This window comes from Chlorocebus sabaeus, chromosome 13 (genome assembly GCF_047675955.1).
Source record: "Chlorocebus sabaeus isolate Y175 chromosome 13, mChlSab1.0.hap1, whole genome shotgun sequence".
NCBI lineage: Eukaryota > Metazoa > Chordata > Mammalia > Primates > Cercopithecidae > Chlorocebus > Chlorocebus sabaeus.
In genome coordinates, this window is record NC_132916.1 from 49,593,203 (window position 1) to 49,617,302 (window position 24,100).

Genomic DNA, 24,100 nt, shown 5'->3' on the forward strand with positions numbered 1-24,100 from the left:
ACAAGTATTTCAATAAGCAACCTTTTTTCCCTGTCATTTTACAGTCTTTTTGGTGCAGGCCGTAGTATGTCACAGACCAGCGGCATTCTTATGGCAGACCCCTGTTTAACACACACTACCTTCAGTTGTCAACTTGTCCACACAGAGATCCAGGCATTCCTTGCTCCCATTCCAGTCTGGGTGTTAATCAACGCTCTCTCCTTAATGAAGTGCAAGCTTGGAGAAAGCATCAGTCCTAAACATCAGTCCTAACCCCATTCACGTGAGATGTGGAATGAGTCGGTGGGTTTGATACTCATTATGGCTTTCTGTCACCCAGTCCATGACATCCTGTAGAATCTAGACAGTAAATCCACCTCAACATGTGCATGTGATACACGAAAGTCAACACATACATGAATTCTCAGGTAGATGTGATGTTTCACATTTTTTAACTTGATAAAACACTTGTAAAGATAATTGTATAAACGTGTAAAAATAATTGGGCATCAGTCTTGCTAAAGCTGCTGGAATTTCAGGGAAATACATCATTTTTATTACTATATTTCCAAAAAGAATTAATGTATTTTTAAAACATACTTACACTGTAGTTTCACTATTTTAACACAGCAATAGAAAGGTCTCATGGAAAACAAATGTAATCCAATGTTGATAGTAAAAATAAGGAATCAAAGAACAGATAAGGGAACACTGAAAATTAAATTTATTTGTCAAATGAGAATCAAAGCCAGTTGATACAGGGCCCATGAAAAAATACAGAAGTCAAATTTGTCAGAAAAACCAGAAAGATTGGGATCTTCCTCATGGATGGTGTCTAATGCTGGTTCAGAGGGCATCTTCTCGTCTGTATCTTCCTTACACAGATAAGCCTTCATATATTTTTGGGACAATATGATATGAAATAAGAGGAATTTTGTATGGTATCATCAATTATTGTATGGAATCAAATACAGTACAGGTTGCCTCATATTTCCAAAACAGATTATCTTTGTTCAAAGTTTGAAATAACACAGTTTCCCTGGGAAGTGACTGTATTTCTGCTCCCACATGTTGTGCTAAAGATTTTCCACTAAAGCAGAACTGGCTATAACATGGACTGAACAGATGGTGGTCCATGGAATTTGTCCCAGTAGTCTCTTCAGAGTCCTACCTGCTCTTAGTCACCTCTCTTATGCTACCAGGCACTTGAATTCTCACTGTTAGAATACCGTGTTTGAACTAAGGCATTACCTCCAGATTTTTTTAAATTACAGAATCATAGTATCAAAAAGTACTGCCAAGAACTAAAAAGGGTCTCAAATTTCATCCTATTTGCAGGTTAACAAGTTAGCCAGTTGCAGTTTCTTGGATGCTGGCAGAAGACACAGACAAAGGGTAGTTTATTATTCACAGAAATAGTGGCAAAGTATCAGCATTTTAACTCTGGTTCCCTGAGCTCCAATTCCCAAAGAGCAATACAAAGAGGGCCAAATGATACCTGCATGTGCTCTGGATGCATAAGAGGAGAGGAATCATGAGCTTAGGGAACCCAAATGTTTTATAATGGGCAGCAATCTGGCCTGCCCTTTCCCAGGAAAAGAGAAGCTACCTTTATTATACTGAATAGTAAACAAACTCACACCTTGCTCTGGAAGGAGACAGTGTATCTAATTTCTAAGGCTGTTTTCTGTACAAACAAATTTGAAAATATAGTTCTGCACAGAGGCAATCTATATAAACCATGTTTTGTAGTTTCTGTAATTTGATGAACTAACATCTTCAAGATGGAATGTGAACTACTTTAGGTAAACTACTAGGGACCTGAGATAACCACCTGACCTCCCCACACTCCTAGCCTAGCATGAGTTTATAGGGGTGACACTTTAAAATACAGCAAACCTGTCCCAGTGTGTCCTTTCCTACCTCACCTCCTCCTCCCTGCAAAAACCACTGTAAGGCACTTACCTACTCTCTTTCTACCTTATAATCGATCCTGATCTTTCCCTATGTGGCCCCACATGGCATGCTATATTTTCTCTTAGAGAACTGTGAGGATAATAAGCTTCTGTGATTTCAAAGCAGCTCTCTTTGTGCCTCACCATATTTTAATCAAGATTATGATGAAAACACAGTCAGTAACTCTGCTCACAAAATATGGATAAACATGAGTGGTCCATGGAGAATTGTCTCCCAACAGATACTAGCCCAGAGGCCATTGGTTCAAATCTCTAAAGAGGCCCAAATCCTCTCCAAAAAGAGAACTCCCTGCTCCCGCAAAACAACCTAGTCTATCATTCAAACATTTTTGTTCAGTGATTCTATGTTACCTGTTATTTTTGTCTTCTGGGCCTTCTTTTCTACTTTGTGTTCTGTGAAAGGGCCAAAGGAGTTGTGGAACCAAAGAAAGACACAGATAAATCCAGTTTGTTGAGATGGGATGATTTACTAGGCGGAATTTACAGTTGAAAGTGTGGTCTTCGGTGGTTGCAAAACAGGTAGCTCTCCATACCACAACACCCCAGACCCAGGGCTTACATTTTGGGGAAAGTATAGTATACATGCTCTAGAGAGAATGTGTAGGTGGCTATGGGTGTCACAGGCTATGATTTCTGCAACAGCATCAGGAGTGGTTTTGGAGGAAACTTACAGTGAATACGTGTTTCCACATAAAGAGTAATACAGCAACAAGACATTTGGAGGCATTTCTGGACTTGGGATTAGTCAGAAGTTACATGGTGGGTTAACATTTAAGATGAAGTCACTCTTGTCCCCACACCTGGAATCCAAAAAGAATATACATATTTGTAGGCAACCATAATGTGTGTGTCTTTCTTCCACTATTCTAGTTCCTGGAAACTTTCTTTTTAAGTAAAATTATCTGCAGTTTTTTCAACCATGTAGATGACACCCTATTAAATGCAATCTTATTTGTCTACCATTAAAATATATTGCCCACAGAAAATAGTTTAGGTGCAGTCTGAATAAACAACCCAGAGTAGAGTAGAATAGAACTTTTAACTCCTTGATTTACCTGCTACGTGGTAAATCACTTACTTATAAGCCATAGTTCACCTCTAATGAATAAGAGTCAATTATGAACTAAAGCCTCCAGGTCATTAACACTGCTATGCCATTATTCACTCACCCTTTATTTTGTTTTTTCTCTAAAATATAGGACTTCATATTTATTGCTGTAAAATTGAATCTTAGATGCATTTCTTTTCTCAAGCATCTGAAAAGTCCCTCAGGTTCTGAAAATAAAATAAGTTATTCTTCCCAGTCTCAAAGGATCTGAAAATTTACTCTAATTTTATATAACCTAATTCTACTCCTTGGTTAAAATGTAGAGCAGGATAGAGCTGAGGATAGGGCCCTATGTACTTGAATAGAATCTCCCATCAGGTTTGCTTAGATCAATCCTCACTGAGCATAGTTGTTCAACAAAAGAATTCATTTAACTGAACTTTCTTCCAGACATTACTGGTTAAAAATGTTCTCTTTGGAGGCTTTTGACTACTGCATTTCTATATGCTGTCCTTCTGTCAGTTTGCTAACTAGAGGAAAGAGGTTGGTATGTGACATGGCTTGGCTCTGTACTTCCACCTAAATCTAACCTTGAATTATAAGAATTCCCATGTGTCAAGGCAGGGTCAGGTGGAGATAATTGAAGTATGGGCATGGTTTACCCCATACTGTTCTCATGATAATGAATAAGTCTCAAGAGATCTGATGGTTTTATAAATGGGAGTTCCCCTGTGCAGGGTCTCTTGCCTGCCACCATGTAAGATATGACTTTGCTCCTCCTTGTCTTCCTCCATGATTGTGAGGCCTCCCCAGCCATGTGGAACTGTGAGTCAATTAAATCTCTTTGCTTTATAAATTACCCAGTCTCAGGTATGTGTTTAATTGCAGAGTGAGAACAAACTAATATGGTATGCCATGACTTACTCTTACAGAATTCATGATGGCACCAGTGATCATTTTCTCTGTCATCTAGAAGGTCATTATTTTTTATATGTGCATGTGTCGCTTCTTAATAACAACTCAGAATAGGTTAACATTTAGTAAATATATGCTGTATGTGGTTTTGTGGTATGATTTGTCATGAAAATATAATATAAAGAAAAAATTTAATTGAAAAAAAAAAAAACATTCCAGGAAGCATTCAAAGAATGGAGAGGACTGGGCACATCATTAGGGTCAGAAAGAAGAGCACTGGTGAGGGGAATATGCCAAAGTGTATAAAAGAAATTAAGTGAGGAAGAAAACAGTGCATTTAACCTCTTTTTATTTAAATCTAACTTATTTTGGGGAGAATTACATTTTAAAAATTATTTTCTGGCTACATAATCATTTGGGCCCTCAATTTGCATATTTATTTCATTATCTGGTACATAATCCTGGAAGGCAGGGACCATATCTAATTTTTCAGTATTTTAACATCCGCAGTTCAAGAACATAACTAGCTTATCTAATGTACTCAGTAATAATTTTGGAATTGAAATGTTTAATTTTGTGGGATTACATGCCAGAGTCTGTTAAAGCTTGGACAATGACCCCTAGAAAGATGGAATGATTTGCTTAGAATCAAACATATCTCAATGTATTCCTCTGCAAAAGTGCTTCTCTCCGTCTCCATTCTAGGACTGTCTTTCTTGGATATCCATGATTGGTCTCGAATCTCTGTACAGGCTGCTTACAAGGGAACTAAGTCTATTGTGGTTATTTGACTTCGTGGAACTAGTTTATATATTAAGAAATGTACACTTTGATTCCAGAGTCTGACTAGTTACTTCTAATACCATTTGTTGGCTATCACATAGACACAGACGTAAAAACATTTATCCCAGAGAGCCAAAAGGAGTTTTTCTCAGATGCTCCTAAATACTATATTTAGGAGCTAATGGCATATATTTAGAAGGGTCTCTTTCCCAGTTGTTTTTGTTAGCAATTGGAATAGTGCCAAAAATCATGAAATGAAAGTAAGCATTTCACTAAAATGACCCAAAAAGCACATCAAATTTTTCTGTAGTCCCAGGAAGGGCTAGCTGTGGCATATTTATGGCAGCGTTAACCAGAAGGCATAACTTCTTTGACGACTGCACTCATCTGAGCACTCTTAATGTGACTCATGGAAACAACAAGCAGTTGTGACCATGGCTTCAACAGCTGGGCTTGGAAAACCCCAAGGATCTTATGTGTCAACCAACTCCCAGTCCTTCCGTGTCCTTCCACTTAAGGATCATCCTGACCAAGGGCCTTCTACATGCACATTTCTACCCAGCTTATTTCCAAAATTATTCCTTTCATCCCAGAGAGATCTGATGTTTTAAAAAAAGTAATCAAAAAATTATTCTTCATAAATGACTAGATTGTTTTTATTAGCTGGTATATTTAAAACAATATTTTAGAAAAGGAAACTCCATAACATCCATCTTTGCCCACATCCCATTAGAAATTCTGGAAGTATAGTGCAATATCAAGGAGCCAAGAGTACTTCCTTTCTTTATATTTACTACCCCAGTTTTTAATTTGTAAAAGTATCCTGACTGACTTGTAGGTACAGGAACAGAGAGACTACCATTGCAGAAATTTTGTAAATGGGATATGATATAGGAAAGCATTCACACTTCTCAGTAACTAGCTCTGAAACTCTTCTCTTACAGAAAATCCCTGGATAGCCTTTTGCTGGAGCTTTTCCTGTTTGAAAACTTAATATTTGTCATCTATGTTTCCAAGAGCTATTCAAACAAGAAATTTCATAAAAATATGTTTTATGTTCTTTGGAGAAAATGATGCACAAGTATGTCATTTTGAAATTCACTTTGTTTCCTCCCAGGAGGAAGGGAGGAGTCGGGCACTTCCCAGTACTAGAAAAACAAGGTGGGCAAGGGCAATAGCAGAGAAGAGGAAAGGAAAAGAGACTGTGCCCTCCTTTCCTGAGAAGAAATTGCTCTTCCTGGGGCCACACAGACCGAGAATACTAGAGCTTAAAGCAGGTTGAAAGTAGGAAAGTGCCTCTGCTGCTCAAGACTCCTCACAGCGTCAGGCTGCTGCGAAGGCCAGCATCTCGTGCAGAATGTCCAAAAGGCTGCTTTTGGCTGCCACATCTGCAAGCTCAGTTACTGGACTGACCAGATCATTTTCTAGGGCAGCCTAGATAGAAAGGGAAAAATTGAACCAAATTTTATTTTTATACCGTAGAACTTACGTTTTCTCCTCAAGTTTGGTTGAGGAACCAACTAGATCTTACCTAAAATGCGAGAATACACCCAGTACCATGAGATGAGCTTTTATATTCCAAGACAGAGCCTGGAGCCCATCTTTTTAGCTATGTTAAAAGACCCAGAAACTCTTACTTCATAATGACAATAAGACTGTATTGGAGCTGGAGGATACCTCCAAAACATTAAAGCAGCAAAGATGCTCATGTATTTGGTTTAACTGAATAAAATAGAAAAACATCATGAAAATCTTTAAGTCGGCTGAACCTGGTTAAATTTTTCAAAATCTTAGAAAATTCTCTTTCATCTACCCTGATGAGTTTTTTAAACTTTCATTTCTGCTTAATAATTTGCTAATCTTTGAAGTGCTGAATTGGAAGCAAACCATTTATCTTTTGATGATTATTTCCAGAATTTAGAGTTTGATCTCTTGGTTAATTTGCCTCATGTTGACATGAAATGTATTCTAGTGGCATATCATAAGTTAAAGTGTAAATGTTCCTCTCTTCATCATCCTGAATCTAAGCAGACTCTATGTATGATATGCAGAGTCAATAGCAACAGGACCCGGGATAGGCATTCTCCACTAGTGAGTAATTTCTTTCAAGCTCCTACACTAGACCTGCCCTCGCACTGTTAATATGTTCTTGGAAACTTTTAATCAAATTATCAAATTCAAGTATATTGTATTAGTCTGCTTTGGCTGCTATATCAAAGTCTGGGTAACTCAAACAACTGACATTTATTTCTCACAATTCTGGAGACTGAAGCGCAAGATCTAAGTCTAGCATGGTTGGGGTTTGGTAATGGCCTGCTTCTAATCTTGCAGATGGTTACCCTCTTACTGTATCCTAACATGGCACAGAGAGGAAGCTCTGGTGTTTCTTCCTTTTCTTAGAAGGGTATTGATCCCATCATGGAGGCTCTAGCCCTCATGACCTCATCTAAACCTCTTTATCTCCCAAAGGCCCCCACTCTTAATACCATCATGCTGCGAGTTAGGAGTTCAGCCTGAGAATTTGAGGGAGACACATTCAGTCCATAGCATAAAAAATTACTAATTTCAATTATTAAGTATTGCTTATAGTTAGCTATGGTGCAATTTTTTTGGTTTATACGTTTCTTTTATTTGCAAATATAATTTAAACCCCATGAAGTCCTTTTGAAATGTTTACCTTGATCTACATTTTGTAGAGAGCACAACAGCTTGAAGAGCAGAGCTTGAAGAAACAGCAAAGTGCCAGAGCCAGTGCTTGCCTTCAAGTTTTGACCTCCTATTCCATGCTTTTGTCACACTTCACTTGCGGTGGTGAGAAATAATTATTTTATATATGCGTGTATGTAAAGAGGCACTAAAAGTACCAAAGCACTAGATTTTTCAAAATCGTCATGAAATGGAGAAGGATTTCCTAAATATGACATAAAACCAAGAATCCAAAATGGAAAAAAAAAAAAGACAAATCTGACTGGATAATAATATTAAAGTTCTATGAGGTATAAAATAAATAAGAAATAAGAATTTGAAAATCAGTACAGATAGGAAATATTTAACATGCATATGACAGATAGGGGGCTAAGTTTCTTAATAAAGAGCTATTATAAATCAAGAGCAACAAAAATGATTTAAAAACAAGCAAAGAACATGAATAAGACATTAACTGAAAGAAATACACACCTATAAAAATAAGCTTGCTCTCTCTTATACAAGTTGAGCATTTCTATTTGAAAATCTGAAATTCAAAATGCTCCAAAGTCCAAAAATTTTTGAGCACTGACATGATACCAAAAGTGAAAAGTTTACACTTGACCTTCTATAATGGCTCACAGTCAAAATACAGTCAAAATTTTGTTTCCTGCACAAAAGTATTTAAAATATTGTATAAAATTACCTTCAGGTTGTATGTATAAGGTGTATATTAAACAGAAATCTCAGTTTTCTTTTCTGAATTTAACTAAGAGTAATACTCAGGTACTTTATGTTTGTTTTAAAAACAAATGAATAAATGGGTTAAAAATTGGTAGCTTTGTCCAAAAAAAGGAAAAAAAAAAGACATCCCCTATACATAAATAAGACAGCACAACCATGTTAGTCAGAGCTGTCCTTCACATCATGTTTGTAGTCACAGGTCCCCATAAAATTTTTACTCTTCTCATAAAGAATTTTCTGAGATTGCAAAATGTAGATAGCTTGGTCAGTGTATTAGTATGTTTTCATGCTGCTGATAAAGACATACCTGAGACTGGGCAATTTACAAAACAAAGAGGTTTAATTGGACTTACAGTTCCATGTGGCTGTGGAAGTCTCACAATCATGGCAGAAGGCATAAAGGAGCAAGTGACGTCTTACATGGATGGCAGCAGGCAAAAAGAGCTTGTGCAGGGACAGTTTCCTTTTTAAAACCATCAGATCTTGTGAGACTTATTTGTTACCACGAGAATAGCACAGGAAAAACCTGCTCCTATGATTCAATTACTTCCCACCAGGTTCCTCTTGTAACACATGGGAATTTAAGATGAGATTTGGGTGGAGACACAGCCAAACAATATCAGTCAGTAGCATTTATTCAAAGCCACAAATCATAGAATAATCCAGGGTAGAAGAAAAGAAAATAGATATAAGGGTTGACCTCAAGGTACTTAAGAGCCAGCAGGATATCTAAACCTACTGTGAAACATATATGTCAATAGATAGAGATATAAGAATATATATGCTATGTATAACAAGGTCAGGGTTTATGGAGTGAAGGACATGAGTGCTGTGGAGGGATGGGGAGGTTGTCAGTGCGATAGGATGACCATAGGTAACCATAGGACCATATCTTCTGACGAAAGTGTGGTTCCTATTAGACCTCATGGTGTGCCCACATTTTTTGGCATCTCCCCTAGCTCCCTACCTCTTCACTCCCGTTGCAATCACATTCATCCACACTTTCTGAGTTGCACATGTCTAGATTGAAACAAGTGTTTCCATGTGGCAAACACACAGAATTCTCCTACAGGCAAAAAAGTACTGAGGTGTAATTAATGTCTTTTCAGACTATTGTCTGTATTTCCTTGAGCCCTCAGACTGATTGTCCTGTTCTAGTTCTAAGCCAAAGAGATTAGGCTTAGATTAGGTTGAGTATGTGGTCTTGGCTGCCAAATACATCATTCTCCCTCATGTCCTTCCTTTTTTTTTTTAGACAGAGTCTCGCTCTGTCACACAGGCTAGAGTGCAGTGGTGCGATCTCTGCTCACTGCAACCTCCGCCCCCCTGGTTCAAGTGATTCTCCGGCCTCAGTCTCCAGAATAGCTGGGACTACAGGCGCATGCCAGCATGCCTAGCTAATTTTTTGTATTTTTAGTAGAGACAGGGTTTCACCATGTTAGCCGGGATGGTCTTGATCTCCTGACCTCGTGATCAGCCTGCCTCAGCCTCCCAAAGTGCTGGGATTACAGGTGTGAGCCACTGCGCCTGGCCCCTCATGTCCTTTCTATGAACCATCACATTTTTCTATGATGGGATATTCTGAGCAAATATGGCATTGTGGAGAAGAGACTTTTATTCTAAGCACTGCATTTGGCTTTGTCCTACAGAAAGGAAATGACGAGAAGAATATAATAATTAGGTCAGAATGTCTTGTGAGCAAAGTTGCATTATTGATACTTAGGACAATACCAGATCTTTGAACTAAGAAGCTATTTCATAGATTCAATGTCTATGACTAACTGTATTGCATCAACACCAATTAGGCATCTAACTTACTTTATTAAATGGGTCAGAAATGAAATATAAACAAAAGCAAAATTTTTTCAACTGTAAAATGCCATGAAAACCACAAGTCAGCGTGTGATTTTCGTGGTAAACAAGGCAAAGACCTTTTTTTCTTCTATTTTTTAATATTTTGCTGGAAGGAATCCTAAGAGGTCATCCACTTCATTCTTTTTCTTTCAAGCAAAACTCATTCTAGCTATCTGTAAATAACAGACAAGTCTTATCATATCTTATTCTTTTTTTATTAATAATTTTATTTAGCTAAAAAGTTTTGGAGCATCTACTTAATGGTAGGCATGCTACTAGGATTGGAGCTAACAAGATAAAAAGAAAAGAAAAACATGATGTTTACCCGTGAGGAAGTAGTTTAGTTGGGAAAGACTGGCTTGGGTCCTTAAATTCCTTAAGCAAAATGGGGAAAGCAAGAGGATGCATAAGTTTGAGGGAGAAGGAAACATGTGGGTTTAATGGCATTGAGCTTGAGGCGCCCATGGAGGGGCCAGTAGGCAGCTGGCTATGTCTGGAGAAGTTCTAATCTAAAAATACAGATATAGGAGTTACTTTCAACTGGGTTCTTGAAGCTGTGAGGACAGGAAAACCATACAAGAAGCCCACCTACAGTGAAAACCACGCTTAGCAAAGGTGCCCCTTAAAAACCCAATTCAGCATTGTTATTATTCTGACAGTCCTGGTTACCTACTCATGTCTATCATCACTCTTTTAGTTTAGGAATCATCCTCTTGGCCTGGCACAGTGGCTCATGCCTGATTTCCTAGCTCTTTGGGAGACCGAGGCAGGCAGATCACCTGAGCTCAGGAGTTTGAGACTAGCCTGGCCAAAATGACGAAACACCGTCTCTACTGAAAATACAAAAATTAGCCAGACATGGTGGTGTGCACTTGCAATCCCAGCTACTCAGGAGGCTGAGGCAGGAGTATCGCTTGAACCCAGGAGGCAGAGGTTGCAGTGAGCCAAGATCGCACCATTGCACTTCAGCCTGGGTAAACAAAGTAAGACTCTGTCTCTAAAACAAAAAAGAAACAACAACAACAAGAACCATCCTCTCCTTCAGACTTGATGAAAATAAGAAAACATGAGCCTATAGATGCACAGATTGAAATGCCCTGGGTAGACAACCTTGAAGCTTGGCTGGATTGAAGTGCTAAAATACTGTAGTTAGGACTTGGCCTCTTTGCATCTTTCAGTTCTGCTGTCCTCCAAATTGGTTTTGTCTTGAAACATTTTCTCTCCACGTGGATGTCTCCAGGAATTCCAGTCCTACGTCCTACCAGTATCAAACCCCAAAAAAGGAAGTTTCTCAGCACCAAAAATTCCAGCTGAAATCTGGGGATCAACTCTCATTCTCTCCACTTGAATGACACACTGTTTCTCAAACTCATCACTGTAGAAAGGTGGATGAAATTCTCTGATTGTTCAGTCAAGTCCCTTGCCCCTCTGCTTTGAGGTCGCCCAGCCGCTCAACAAGGAACAAGACTCAGGGAGGAGTGGCTCCGTAGAGAAGAATTGAGGAAGGGGAAAAAGATACTGGACAGGTAAAAACCAGAGTTACCCTTGATCTCTTGTAAGTGCAGGAAATACAAAAATAAAATACAAATACAATGAATAAAATACAGCCCCGTGAAGACAAAAGAGAAAATAAGGAAATAAGACAAAGATAAAGTGATAAGTAGTCAGGGAAAAGTAGGTGTAAAGTATCAGAGTACCACGAAGGAAAAGACACAGTTAAATGTCTGCCCCCCTCCCTTTTTATTTATTATTATACTTTAAGTTGTGGGATACATATGCAGAACGTGCAGATTTGTTACATAGGTATATACGTGCCATGGTGGTTTGCTGCATCCATCAACCTGTCATCTACTTAGGTATTTCTGCTAATACTATCCCTCCCCTAGTCCCCCATCCCCCAACAGGCCCTGGTGTGTGATGTTCCCCTCCCTGTGTCCATGTGTTCTCATTGTTCACCTCCCACTTACGAGTGAGAACATGCAGTGTCTGGTATTCTGTTCCTGTGTTACTTTGCTGAGAATATCGATCATTAAAAAGTCAGGAAACAACAGTAGCTGGAGAGGATGTGGAGAAATAGAAACGCTTTTACACTGTTGGTGGGAGTGTAAATAATAGTTCAACCATTGTAGAAGACAATGTGGCAATTCCTTAAGGATCTAGAACCAGAAATACCATTTGACCCAGCAATTCCATTATTGAGTATATACCCAAAGGATTATAAATCATTCTACTACAAAGACACATGAACATGTATGTTTATTGCAGCACTGTTCACAATAGCAAAGACTTGGAACCAACCCAAATGCCCATCAATGATAGACTGGATAAAGAAAATGTGGCACATATGCACCATGGAGTACTATGCAGACATAAAAAAAAGAAAGGATGAGTTCCTGTCCTTTGCAGGGACATGGATGAAGCTGCCCACTTCTTTTGTGTTTTGCAATGGTTCCAAGGAAACAGCCTCTCTCATTTGTCTAATTTACTATTCTTGATATCCTTGGAGGCCATTGTTTGGTAAGAGTTGTGGAGTTCATTCTGTAAGGGAGGAAACGTATTTTCTTTCCCTTTTTAGGTTCTTAGTTGAAACACTGTCCTGAAAACAAAAGTCAGATTAACAAAAGAAAAACAAACAGAAGTTTGTTAATGTGCACTGTACCCATCACACAGAAGAGGCCTCAGTTCAAGAAAGCACTTCTCTCTCAAGGCAGTGGCTTAGAGGCCTTGCTTCAATAGTATTTTCACAAAGAGCCATCAATCTTGTATAGTGGCAAAACAAAGAACAGAGTATCTTCAGGCTTCCAAAAGGGGGGGAAATGTGGGAAGGTAAATTTATGGGAAGAGATAGATCCTAGATCTCTGATGCCACTGTCTCTGAGCTGATAAAGGCAGAGAGGAGAGGCAGAGTGTACCCCTGCGTTTAACCTTTTGACTAAAATCCTCGGTATTTTAGAGAGGAATATTTTGTTTTCCTTCCATTCCAAAGGCCAAAAAATCCCAATTGCTTTAGTACAACTTCTAGGTTCATTTTTCATCGTTTAAAACATTTCTGGATACCATTGAGATTTGCCTGTAAATTCTTTAGGTCTTTACATTTTGAATTTTAAAGCTAGAATTATAGCTTTGGTAAAGGTCTGAATAATAAAAATAATAAGAACATTATTCTAATTCCTCACTTGAGCCTTATAAATATGCTTTTAACGGTAACTACTGTGCTGGATGTTGTGCTACTTCCAATCTGTTCTCCTCTTAAGTTCTCTTCTAGCTTACCTTCACATCTCTGTTATGGAGGTCACAGAAGAAAAAAACCTAAGAAGTGATAAGGTCTCATGGTATCTAACAGATTAACTTTGAACTGAATGTCCACTGTAATCAAATTGCTTTTCATTTGACTATTTTGGTTTTTAGGTTTTAGCCTAATAGCTACAAAAAAGTTTTAAAGTATCTAAATTACTCCGTACATAAAGACAAAGATTATTGTTTCTATGCAAAAAGGACATAGGCCTGAGTTCAAAGCTCTAGGAAAATTAAAAAAGAACCCACGCTGTGACTTACAACTTCAAATTAATTTGAAAATATAACTTGAAACTTTGAAACTTTGTCCTCCAGTCTATATTTGTTGTTGTTTTAGATATTTGAGCTGAATTTGTCAATGGGGACATAACAACAGATTTAATCATTACGATGTGGAGGAATGTGTAGTGATATCCAAAGAGAACTTGACCAGAAGTCAGAAGAAGTAGCTTTGAGACCCAATACTGCTGTCCTTGTGACTCTGGAGAACTTACTCAACCTCTCTGAAACTCAGTCTTTCCTTCTTTAAAATGGAGTCTATAACCATTATCCACAGGTAGCAGAAAATCAATAACATAAGAGAAATGAAACCAGCTGGTATACCGTATTTTCTCATTCAATGATACTCTTTATGCTTTATCACGTCATCATGTGAAATATAGGAAGATGCAAATTTCCTCCCTCAATAATTTATAATCCAGTAGGAAAAAACTATATGTGCACTGTAAGTGATATCTTACAGGAGTTTAGACAGAAGATTATCAGAAACAAGAAAAGTTGAGGAAGAGTGAATGTAGAATGTGGAAGGTGATGTAGGCCTTGAAGATGAAAGGTTTGCATTGTTAGAATACAGGAGGGAGCCTCCTAGCCAAGTGAGTAAGTGTAGGGAAGGCAGAAGGGGTACAGAGAGTTTAACACATTTTTCCAGTAGGAAAGCATGATTCTTCCTCAGAATCTTTAGCAAATAAATAAATAAGCAACAAAAATCATCTTTCCATTTACTTTGCATGTATCATGGCTCACCAAGTCATAATTCAAGGGGAACAAGCTGATTTTCTTAAAAGCTTATCTTTTCCTTCCATCATTTAGAAGAAGTGGATTATCAAAGAAAACACTCAGTACATTTCCTCTTTAAGTAAAGCATGGGTGGGGAAATTTAGGTGGGCATCCTGTCCTATGGTTGCAGAGAAGTTTTATGAAGGCTACTTGAAACATGAGGATCCGGGAATATTTGGAACATACATATTATTTGGTCAAAACTTGCTGGTTTACAGTGTGGTACCCAGACACATTGAGTGACTTTTCCAAGGCCACAAGTCAGATACTTAGAGAGGCGAAGTGAAAAGCCAGGTCCTCAGGAAGGCAGAATTCGAATCCACAATGGATTAATGTGTAGTCCTTTATTTATTCATTTATTCATTCAGATAATCTTTCCTAAGGGCTTGTTATATGCTAGACACTATCCTGATTACAAGAGATTACATGTTATGAAAATAAAGACAACCCAAATGAGAACAAACAGAGGCTCTTTATCCCATTTGTTATAGCTGGGAGGTCAGCCACTATCACATCTGGTATATACTCAAAGGCAGGGAGAGGACTGGCAAATCTTTCTAGTGAAGAAGAAGGAAGGCTTCAGGTATGCTCTGATTAGAGGCTGTTGGCATGGGGGAGCCTCATGCTAGCATGAGGTGGGCTTTCTGGGAGTGGTGCATATATGTGATTGGTTTGGGGAGTATACCATTCTGTTCTGCTGACCATTCTAGGCCAGAGGTTATAGTTTGGCTTACAGAAGTGATTGCTGCAGAGGTGGATGGTCAGAGTTCTATTCTCATATGTGATCTGGCCATTGCCCATTTATATATTCCACTTATATATTTATATATGTCCATTTATTTATTCAGTCCCCTTGATGAGGCACAAGAGATGTCGTGCCTCCACTAATGGAACTTACAGTCTCATTGTTTAATCACACCTTGGAAAATCCTAGAAAGGAAAAGTTAGTGGTTGCAGAATGGGATCTGGAGTCTAGTCTGGAAGTTTCCTTGAACAAGTGACTCCAAGCTGTGCACTAAATATTAAGTTGAAGTTATTCAGTAGCAAAGAGTAAAAATATCATTAGTAGAAGTATTTGTGAGGTTTTACAAATAGAGCTATCAATAGAGTTTTACAAAAGAAGTATTAATCCCTTTTCCCACCTCTGATCAGAGTCAACCAATCAAATGTTTTTTACTATTTTTTTGTCTCTCATACCATAGCAACAAAATCAGAAGGGATCTCATTGTGAGGGCCTATTATGTCTTAAAACAAAACAAAAAGAACATAAAGGGCAGCATTTAACATGAAAATAGTATCCTGACCCTCCTTGGACTAAATGTTGTTAATCAAGTTTAAATTTAGCTCCCACGAAGTCTCAAAAGAAAAGGAGACAGCCAGGTCCAGCGAGGAAAAACTTCCGAGTGCCTCTAAGGCAGGGAAAACAAGCCTCAAGTCAACAAAGGGCAGGCAGCCTGTAAAAACAAATGGTGCTGATGAGAAAGCTGGGGCCCCAGAAAGCTCATTAGCAATCAGATGCAGCCACGGAGCTGTCTCCCTCCAGTCTACTGGCCAATGACACCACAGAGCCTGTGACTCTGCGGCCCGCCTGCCCGGCTGCACTCCTGAGACATCCCCGCCTGCTCAGGCGACTCCCAAGACCCTGAGAGACCTGGATACTGAAGGGGACGAGGCAGGAAGCCAGGAAACACCATAGATGAAGTGAAGAAAAGCAAAGCTATTGTCCTTATCTACCCACTGATAACCAATAGTGAGGGATGGGAAGAGGCAGCTGCTGGGTGGGATTCTGGAGACAACATGACTTCAACTGAGGGGCAGGGCGTGGCGGCTGCACTTTTGTTTCCAGCTTTATGAATCCCAGTGCTGTTCCCAGTCTTTGGAAGTTGAAGGACCTCTTAATATCACTCGTTTTGCGGCTTTTTACATGAATGAAAACAAATCTTATAATATGTATACTTTTCAAAAACGGCTATTTTGAATCTGGTTGACACTTGCAATGAATTCGCTTTTTCTTTTCATAACAGCAGCTGCATTCGTGGGAAAACAGTAGGCATACGTCCTTGGAAAATAGTAGCACAACCCTGTCTCCTCTCTCTCCCATCCCTGCAGGCTTCCAGGTGAGAAGTATGGGGCTTCGCAATTGAGAATGAGAGTGAAAAGGAGAAACTGGCCTTTATCGAGTATCGACTATTATCATTGAAAGGTATTGTTTGTTTTCTGTCTTATAAAATACAAAACAGTGAACTTGAGAAATTAAGATACCTGCCTTGGGTCATATTATTGGTAAGTGAAACTTTCATAAATCACAACACTTTCCACCTTTCTAAATTCCTGCTTAAATCAACTCAACTTCATTGGGGGTATATTAGGGACTGGCTGGCTGACTACCTCTCATGCACATTTGTGAGGGAGTCTTGCACCTTGCCCCTGGGGAGACTTTTGGTTCTTTATGTCCTAGACGTTATTGGTGGGATGTAGAAGTGATGACTGATTGAAAAGTGTTAAACAGACTAATCAAGTCATTCTTAGGTTGAGATGGCTCCAGGGCCTTAGATTACTACATATGCAAAGTGAGACAACTCAAAGTAAATAGCAAAATGAAACTTAAACTTTACCAGTCAGAAACTACCAACTAATTCTAACTAAAGATTTTCTACTTTAGCCAATCAAATATTTTCTTTGTCTTTCTTCTGAGGACGTCTTGCAACAGTTTTTACATTACACCCTCTCAGTGAAACCCAAACCATTTGTGGTTTGATGCTGCCCAATTCATGACCTGCTGTCTGTTCAAGTTAACTCTTTAAAATTTTAATGTACCTAAGTTTATATTTTAACAAAGGGGATAGGGCTTCTTGGAGATAAAAGATTCAGGATACTTATTTAATGGTATAGGTTATAGGACCTTTGACTAAAAAGGTACATTAAATTATAAAACCGTGAAGGGTTTGACATACAACCTATAACATCAAAAATATCTTTTATAGAACAAAGAATGAAGAATCAACATTTGAGCCATTATCACAAACATTTTAAATCCATTTTGTATCAGTATCTGAGGACTATTGAGTCTTTTCACCGAGAACATTAGTTTTCAAATGTGTTCAAATTCCTTCAGACCCTTCAGGTATACATCTGGAGAGCAATGGCCAATCCAAAAGCCCCAGTTGGGGACTGAGGCCCTACTTTCCCTAAAGGTGCTTCATGTCATCTGTTTCACATGATGGACTATTTTGAAAGATTTAATTTGAAAGTCACTGTATGAAATAAATTTAGTGTTTGGCAGGTGGTAGGTCCTTAATACATATTTATTGGCCAAGAGTAGATTACTTGAACCACAAATGCCTCTTCTGGACTAGCTATTTTTTATTCTTATTTAAAATAACAAATGAGATAGTATCAGAAGCATTAATAAGATTTTATAAAAGATGAAACCATGACACTATTAAGTTGGTTCAGGCTAGAAGAATAAGGATATCAGACTACCATTGCCTCACATACACCTGGGGTTAAGGCGATCTTTTGGGAGCCATAAGAAGTGTATGAGTTGCCATTCTATCCAAAATACTTAACTCACACTTTCAACTTTGGATTATTAGACCTTTGGATTGATTTTTTCAGTTTAAAACCAATGATCCTTGAAGTTCTTTCTACTGTGAGACAGAACAGGGGTGTCATAAGGCTCTGGAAAGCCATCTTTACTATGTATTAATTCTCCAGGGGCCTCAAATCCACACATGGCAGCAGAAGTAACTTGCTCAGTCTATTTAATTGACCCTGAGATGATGAGATACAGGACAAGTAAGATGTCTTGGTAGAGGAATATAGTGCTGATGAGCAAAGAATGCTGAGGTGGGCAGCATTTTCCTCATCCAGGAAAGGATAACAATAGCTGCAGTCTATTGAACTCTTACTAAGAACCAAAATGATGTGATGCATCCCTGTAAAGTACTTACATGTATTCTAACCATTGTACAAGAGATTGTGGCTTGCTTAAAATGCTCCCACGGCCCTCCATTCTAATTAGAACAGAATCAATGCACTTTATCAAGCTACCAAAGCTCTAGGTAATCTGGCTCGTCCTAATCTCTGGCTCATCCTAATCTCTGACCTGATCTTTCTCTTCCACTCTCCCATTTGCCAGTCCTGCTCCAGCTTTATTGGTCTTCTTTCTGTTCCATGGCTCATAAATCTTATTTCGGGCTTGCTGTCCTCTTGACCTTCCTTTAGATCTTTGCATAGCTAGCTCCTTCACATTGTTTGAGCCTCTGCTCATCTGACCTAAGAGAGTTTGACTGTCCATCTAAAAGAGTAGCTTGCCCCTCCCTGCCCCATGAATTATTCTCAATCTCATTCTGTTTTATTTTTTAAATAAACTCACTGATCTCTGAAATTTACCTATTTTTTTTCTCTGTATATGTTTGTTTGCCTCCTTCATGTAAACTATATAAGGGTTTTTCAAGATGTTAGGTCCAGGGCCTTCATATATATTTGTTGAATGAATAAATGAATGATTGAATGGTAAGTAGTTTAAGTTAGATCACACAGTTACTGCACAGTTGAACCAGGTCCTAAACCTAGGTTTGCCTGCCTCTATTCTTAGGAAAGTAAACTCATTTAAGGGGAGCGCTAAGCATATCAGAATTCAAGATAGGATGATGCCAATTAGTAGAGCTTTTCCTATTGCATAGTTTGGCTTGGGCTAAAGCAGTCCGTGCTAAAACTGTGTTTCTCAAAGGAAAAGATCCATCTCACTGGTATCAGAATCATTGGGAAAGCTACCAAAAGTGTGGTTTATTGGGCTCTGTCCCATACCTACTGAATTAGACTCTGGAGGTGCTTCCAGAGGGGCTGATACCGTAAACACAGTCTCCATAGGTTTCTCATGGACTGTAATTTTGAGAACCACAGGCTTGAAAGAAATTTGCTCTTGACCACACAACATTTATGTAGACGTCTGCAGTTTCTTAGACATACATCATTCTCACATATTCGTTAATTTGCCCAAGGTAGGCACATATTTCTCAGCTCAACTCACTCTTTTGGAGCAGAGAAGACACAATGCTCCCCTGGGTTAGGAATCACAACCCTTCATCTGTGGCACAGCCTCCTCCTTTTAAACCTCCACCCTTTAGAATGTACAATCAAAGACAAAAGTGTTCACCTCTTGTTCTGCAGATCTGCATGGAACTTGGTCCTTTTAGGACTATGAATCTTGCTAATGAGAAATTTCAATTCAGAAGCTCCAAAAATCTAGATGAACTTCTGGAAAATTATTATTCAAGATTTCTTTATTACACTTGAGAGTATGTAGGATCCCAATAAGCCAAATAAGAGACCTAGGCCATTTTTATTCCTTGGTATACCAAATAAGAAGTCTACACATGTTATGAATAATGACTATGTTTAAATCACCTAAAATGATTACCCTGAAGGTTTCCTTAGATAAATTGATCTTCATATCCTTTTGCCTTAACCTTTCTTAGCTTTGGGTGAGTTGCCTGCTTCAACTGGTTACTTCAAAGTCTAGTTTCCAAACAGAAACTAAGCAACACCCATTCAGAGAACCATGGCTGCCAAATGGAATGATCTGAATAATGGAGCTCTTTCTCTGACACTCAATGCTTAGACTGCAGGGTTGGAAAATCTTATATCTGAATTTCTGTCAGTTGACATCAATAACTTCCACTTTCAATGGACTTGAGACATTAAATTTTGTCTGACTTGAAACCAGTGGGAAAAAAGAAGTTTCACCTGAAACTTGGCCCAGATTTCTCCTTTGTGGTTTATAAATGATGAACACATGCCCAGATTGGGTTCATGTTTAGGACAAAATTCTGATGAGGAAATTTTTTGCTTATTTCAGGTTTCAAAATAAAGGTTTACAGTTCTGAACAACACTCTATGTATTATAGATATGAGAATGCACTCCTGGTCATTTCAGTGAGTAGAAATATTTTAGACTAGAAAATCAGAGAGAAATCTGATATCTCATGTAAATATACTTAGGTTTGCTTTACGGATTATGCTAGTGACATTTTAAAGGAGTTCTTAAAAATCCAGTGCTCTAAAGCGTGCTCTGCTATCAACTATATAGTTTTAATTTATTTCCTTGACTTATCAATTTTTGGAACAAGTGACTTTATGTCTTTGTCCTGTCCCAACCCAGATACCTTTCCATGATTTTCTTCTAGTGATGTAGGACCAGCTCTTTATTCATTTATTTTAAGTTTAAGCTCTGTGTGACTTGAAGAACCGGCTCTTTAAATGATGCATCATTTGGCTATTTTGGATTGTATGTACAGAAAACACAAGCTAAGTCAATTTAAAAAATAAAATAGCTTCATTTATCTGACGTCGTCTCAGCTCTGCCCTGCTTCTTGTATCAGCTTAGTTCTCACACCAGCTTTCCTCATGATAACAAAATGTCTTTAAAGAGTCTCTTGGGCTACATGCTTCCTCACTCAAGTCCGGAGACAATAAACTTGTCTCTTTATTTTTAAGACATTTCGGTTGGGATTTCTATTAGTCACCACTGCAAATATCCTAAATGATAAAAATGGGAAAAGCATGCAAGAGGGTGGCCAGATCTTTTTAGAAATAAAATTTTTATTTCTCTGCTATAGTGAATTTAAAGAACTCTTAAGTATCCCTTTTACCTTTTCTTCTTCCACCTTCTCATTATTTACATGCGAATTTCTCCATGCCTCCTTTCTTTAAAGCTAGGGGAAGCTGATAGCAAAGGGATAAGGAATGTCACCTAAGACTACTGTATATTGCAGACCAGGTATGCTGGTAAGGATAGATGATTGATTTCCAGATTTTTCTGCATTAGGCCTTCTCTATCAAGGCTTTGATTTTGTGCCAAAGAATGATGAATATCCTGTCATCATTGCAATATCTTGAAGTCAAGATCAATAACTACTTTTATTATTGCTGTTGCTACTATTATTATGGTAGCAACTAAAATGTCAGTGATCCATCCCACGTTGTGTAGCTCAACTGTGGAGAATTTAGGATTTAGGGTAATCACAGTAGACTTAGACTTTGAACTTGATAATGAATTTTTTAAGTTAGCTATCATTATTTGATCTAAAAAGAGAAAGAGAGAGAGAGAGAGAAGAGAGATTGAGAAATTCCAACCATTTGGCATTTTTAGGTAAAAGATTAAATGGTTGGAAAACCTGGGTTCTAGGAGTTGAGCTGCCATGCACTGGATGTGAGTCTTGGGTAAATCACTTAACATCCTTGGATTTCACCTAAACTGAGAAAGTGAGATCATTAGACCATTGCTAAGAGCTCTTTGTTGGTTCTGGGGTTAGCATTACCTATTTCAGGCAAGGACAGATAGATCCCAGGCACAAACTGGCCACTATTCACAAGTTAACCCAGTGAGGGGGATTCTTCAAAACTTAATTTCTAATTTGTAAACTCTTCACTCATTCTATAAACCTGAAAATGTGAGAGCTGCCTGAGCTATAAAAATCATTGAGGCCAGTGGTTATTACCCATTTTTATAGACTCCTTGACATTTTGATGAAAATTATTGGCATTCTTTTCTGAAAAATACACATACAGAAAATTTTGCATATAAATTAGGGATTCACAGAATTACAGAAGCACAGTCATGGGCCTATGTAGACATGAGTTAAATACTCCTGCTGTTGCTTTACCCCCATTGCTTTGTTACCAACAAAACTAATAACTAGAAAAGTAAAATATCTCAACCAAAGTCACATAACAAATTAGTGACAAGACACTAATGGCTTGTGCAACACACATCCCATGCCCAATCACCTGTTCCTTGTGGGAAATGGCTCCTGCCATTCTCAGAAAATGTAGCTTCTTCCCTTCCCCAAGAAGAAATGTTGTTTAATTTAACTTCTCAATCATGAGAATTCATTCACTTGGAAAGCAAACCTAGTCAATGACACATAAGCAGATACCCTCTAGGGTCTTTCTGGAAAAAGTTTCTCTCCCATATTTAAACAAGGAAGAGAAGCAACTTGCTCTTCTGCTTTCACACATAGTCTTGTGAGGGTGTGGTATTTGGAACTATAACAGCCACCATGAGGGTAGCTAAGACATGCTTAGGGTCACAGAGGGCAAAGATGGAAAGAATGTGGACTTTTGGTGACATCATGGAGGGACTGAACCACCCCTTTACTGCTTGCTTTATTCCATAGTTCTTGTTGGGTAAAGTAGTACAGGTGTTCATTGTTTAAGGCAGTACTTTTCAGTCTTTTTCACACTGTGATGTATGTAGAAATGATCATACTTGTATAGCACACTAGCATAATTGGAGGAGCCAGAGAACTCAGGAACTTCAAATTTCATCCCACTGCCCTAAGGGCTGAGAGGAATCAGCCCCTTATATAACAGTATCTTAGCATAGTCCCTTCCAGCATTCCAGTGTGCCAGGCACTATTGGCTATGAGGATTATCCAATTCTATAGGGATGTGTCCCTTTGTTTGTCTTTGACTAGCCTTTTACAACTCCATAGAGAGAAAAGTTAACTTGTACAAAACTACAAATGTTTCCTGCCCATAGCTATCCAAGTGATTCTTGTTTAAGGCAATGCAAATGGATTTTCTCAGTGTATTAATCAACTTGAGTTTCCATAAAAACATACCATAAACTAGGTGCCTTTAACAACAGAAATTAATTTTCTCACAATTCTGGAACTAGAAGTCTGAGATTAGGGTGCCAGCACAATTGGGTTCTGGTGAGGACTCTCTTTCTGGCTTGTAGACAGCCACCTTCTCACTGTGGTTTCACATGCTAGAGAGACAGAGAGAGACATCTCTAATGTCTCTTCCTTTCTATAAGTACACTGATTCTATCAAATCAGGGCTCTACCCTTATGACCTCATTTAACCTTAATCACCTCCTTAAACCACTGCCCTATCTCCATTACAATTTCATGGGGATGAGGATCGGGGTAGTGCTTCAACAAATAAATTTGAGGGAAAGGGTAGGACACAGTTCAGTCCATAGCATTCAGATAGACAATGTAACATATTATCTCTGTACACTGTTTAAATTATTTGTAACATCTTACGCATTTCTTCATTAATGAGTAAATACATATTTTGACATATGCTTATTTTACATATATGTGTGTTATAATTTTATTTTTTTGTAATTTATTTTTTAACAAAAAGATCAGACTCCATTCTTAGATGGCAGTTCCTAAGATTACTGAAAAGAGAGGGACATTTTAAGATCCCAATATTTCCCAATCCATTTGAGTCACTTTCCTTGGTTGAGGAGACTGACCCTTGTTTTTTTCTATCTCTTATGGATCAATTGTTAATTTAAAAGAAGCTGGATTGAAAACACTGAGTTGTAGAAATCCTTAGTCCTGGACTCAGGTGGATTCCTACAAGTTATAAAACTCAGTAAAGCCACATAACCTCTTGGCCTCATAGTTCCTCCATCAACATAATGAAGAGATTGGAATAAATGTTCTCTAATACCTTTCAAATTTCAGAATGTGTTGATCCATGATTTGTGCTTATAAAGGGTGGTAACTGTAGAGGTAAAATTTTCTCACTGTCTAGGAGAAAACTATTTAAAATTTTTTTGAGATACGATCTTGCTATGTTGCCCAAGATGGAATGCAGTCAGTATTCACAGGTGCCATCATGGTGCACTGTAGCCCCAAATTTGTGGCCTCAAGTGATTCTCCTAAGCCTCCCAAGTAACTGGGAATACAGGAGCATGCCACCATGCCCAGATAGAAGAAGACTATTTTAATAAAAATAT

General features: G+C 38.3%; 1 long non-coding RNA gene across 2 annotated transcripts in view; it reads right to left on the reverse strand.

Moving 5' to 3' along the window:
• The window catches only part of LOC140713241 (uncharacterized), a 56,419-nt gene that overhangs the window by 16,746 nt on the left and 15,573 nt on the right, over positions 1-24,100 (reverse strand). The window contains exon 2 of one of the 2 annotated variants that reach the window (XR_012095132.1): positions 2,627-2,755. The exons of the other annotated variant lie outside the window; for it this stretch is intronic. This is a non-coding gene — a long non-coding RNA (uncharacterized lncRNA). The remainder of the gene's footprint in view (positions 1-2,626; positions 2,756-24,100) is intronic. 2 annotated transcript variants of the gene reach the window in all.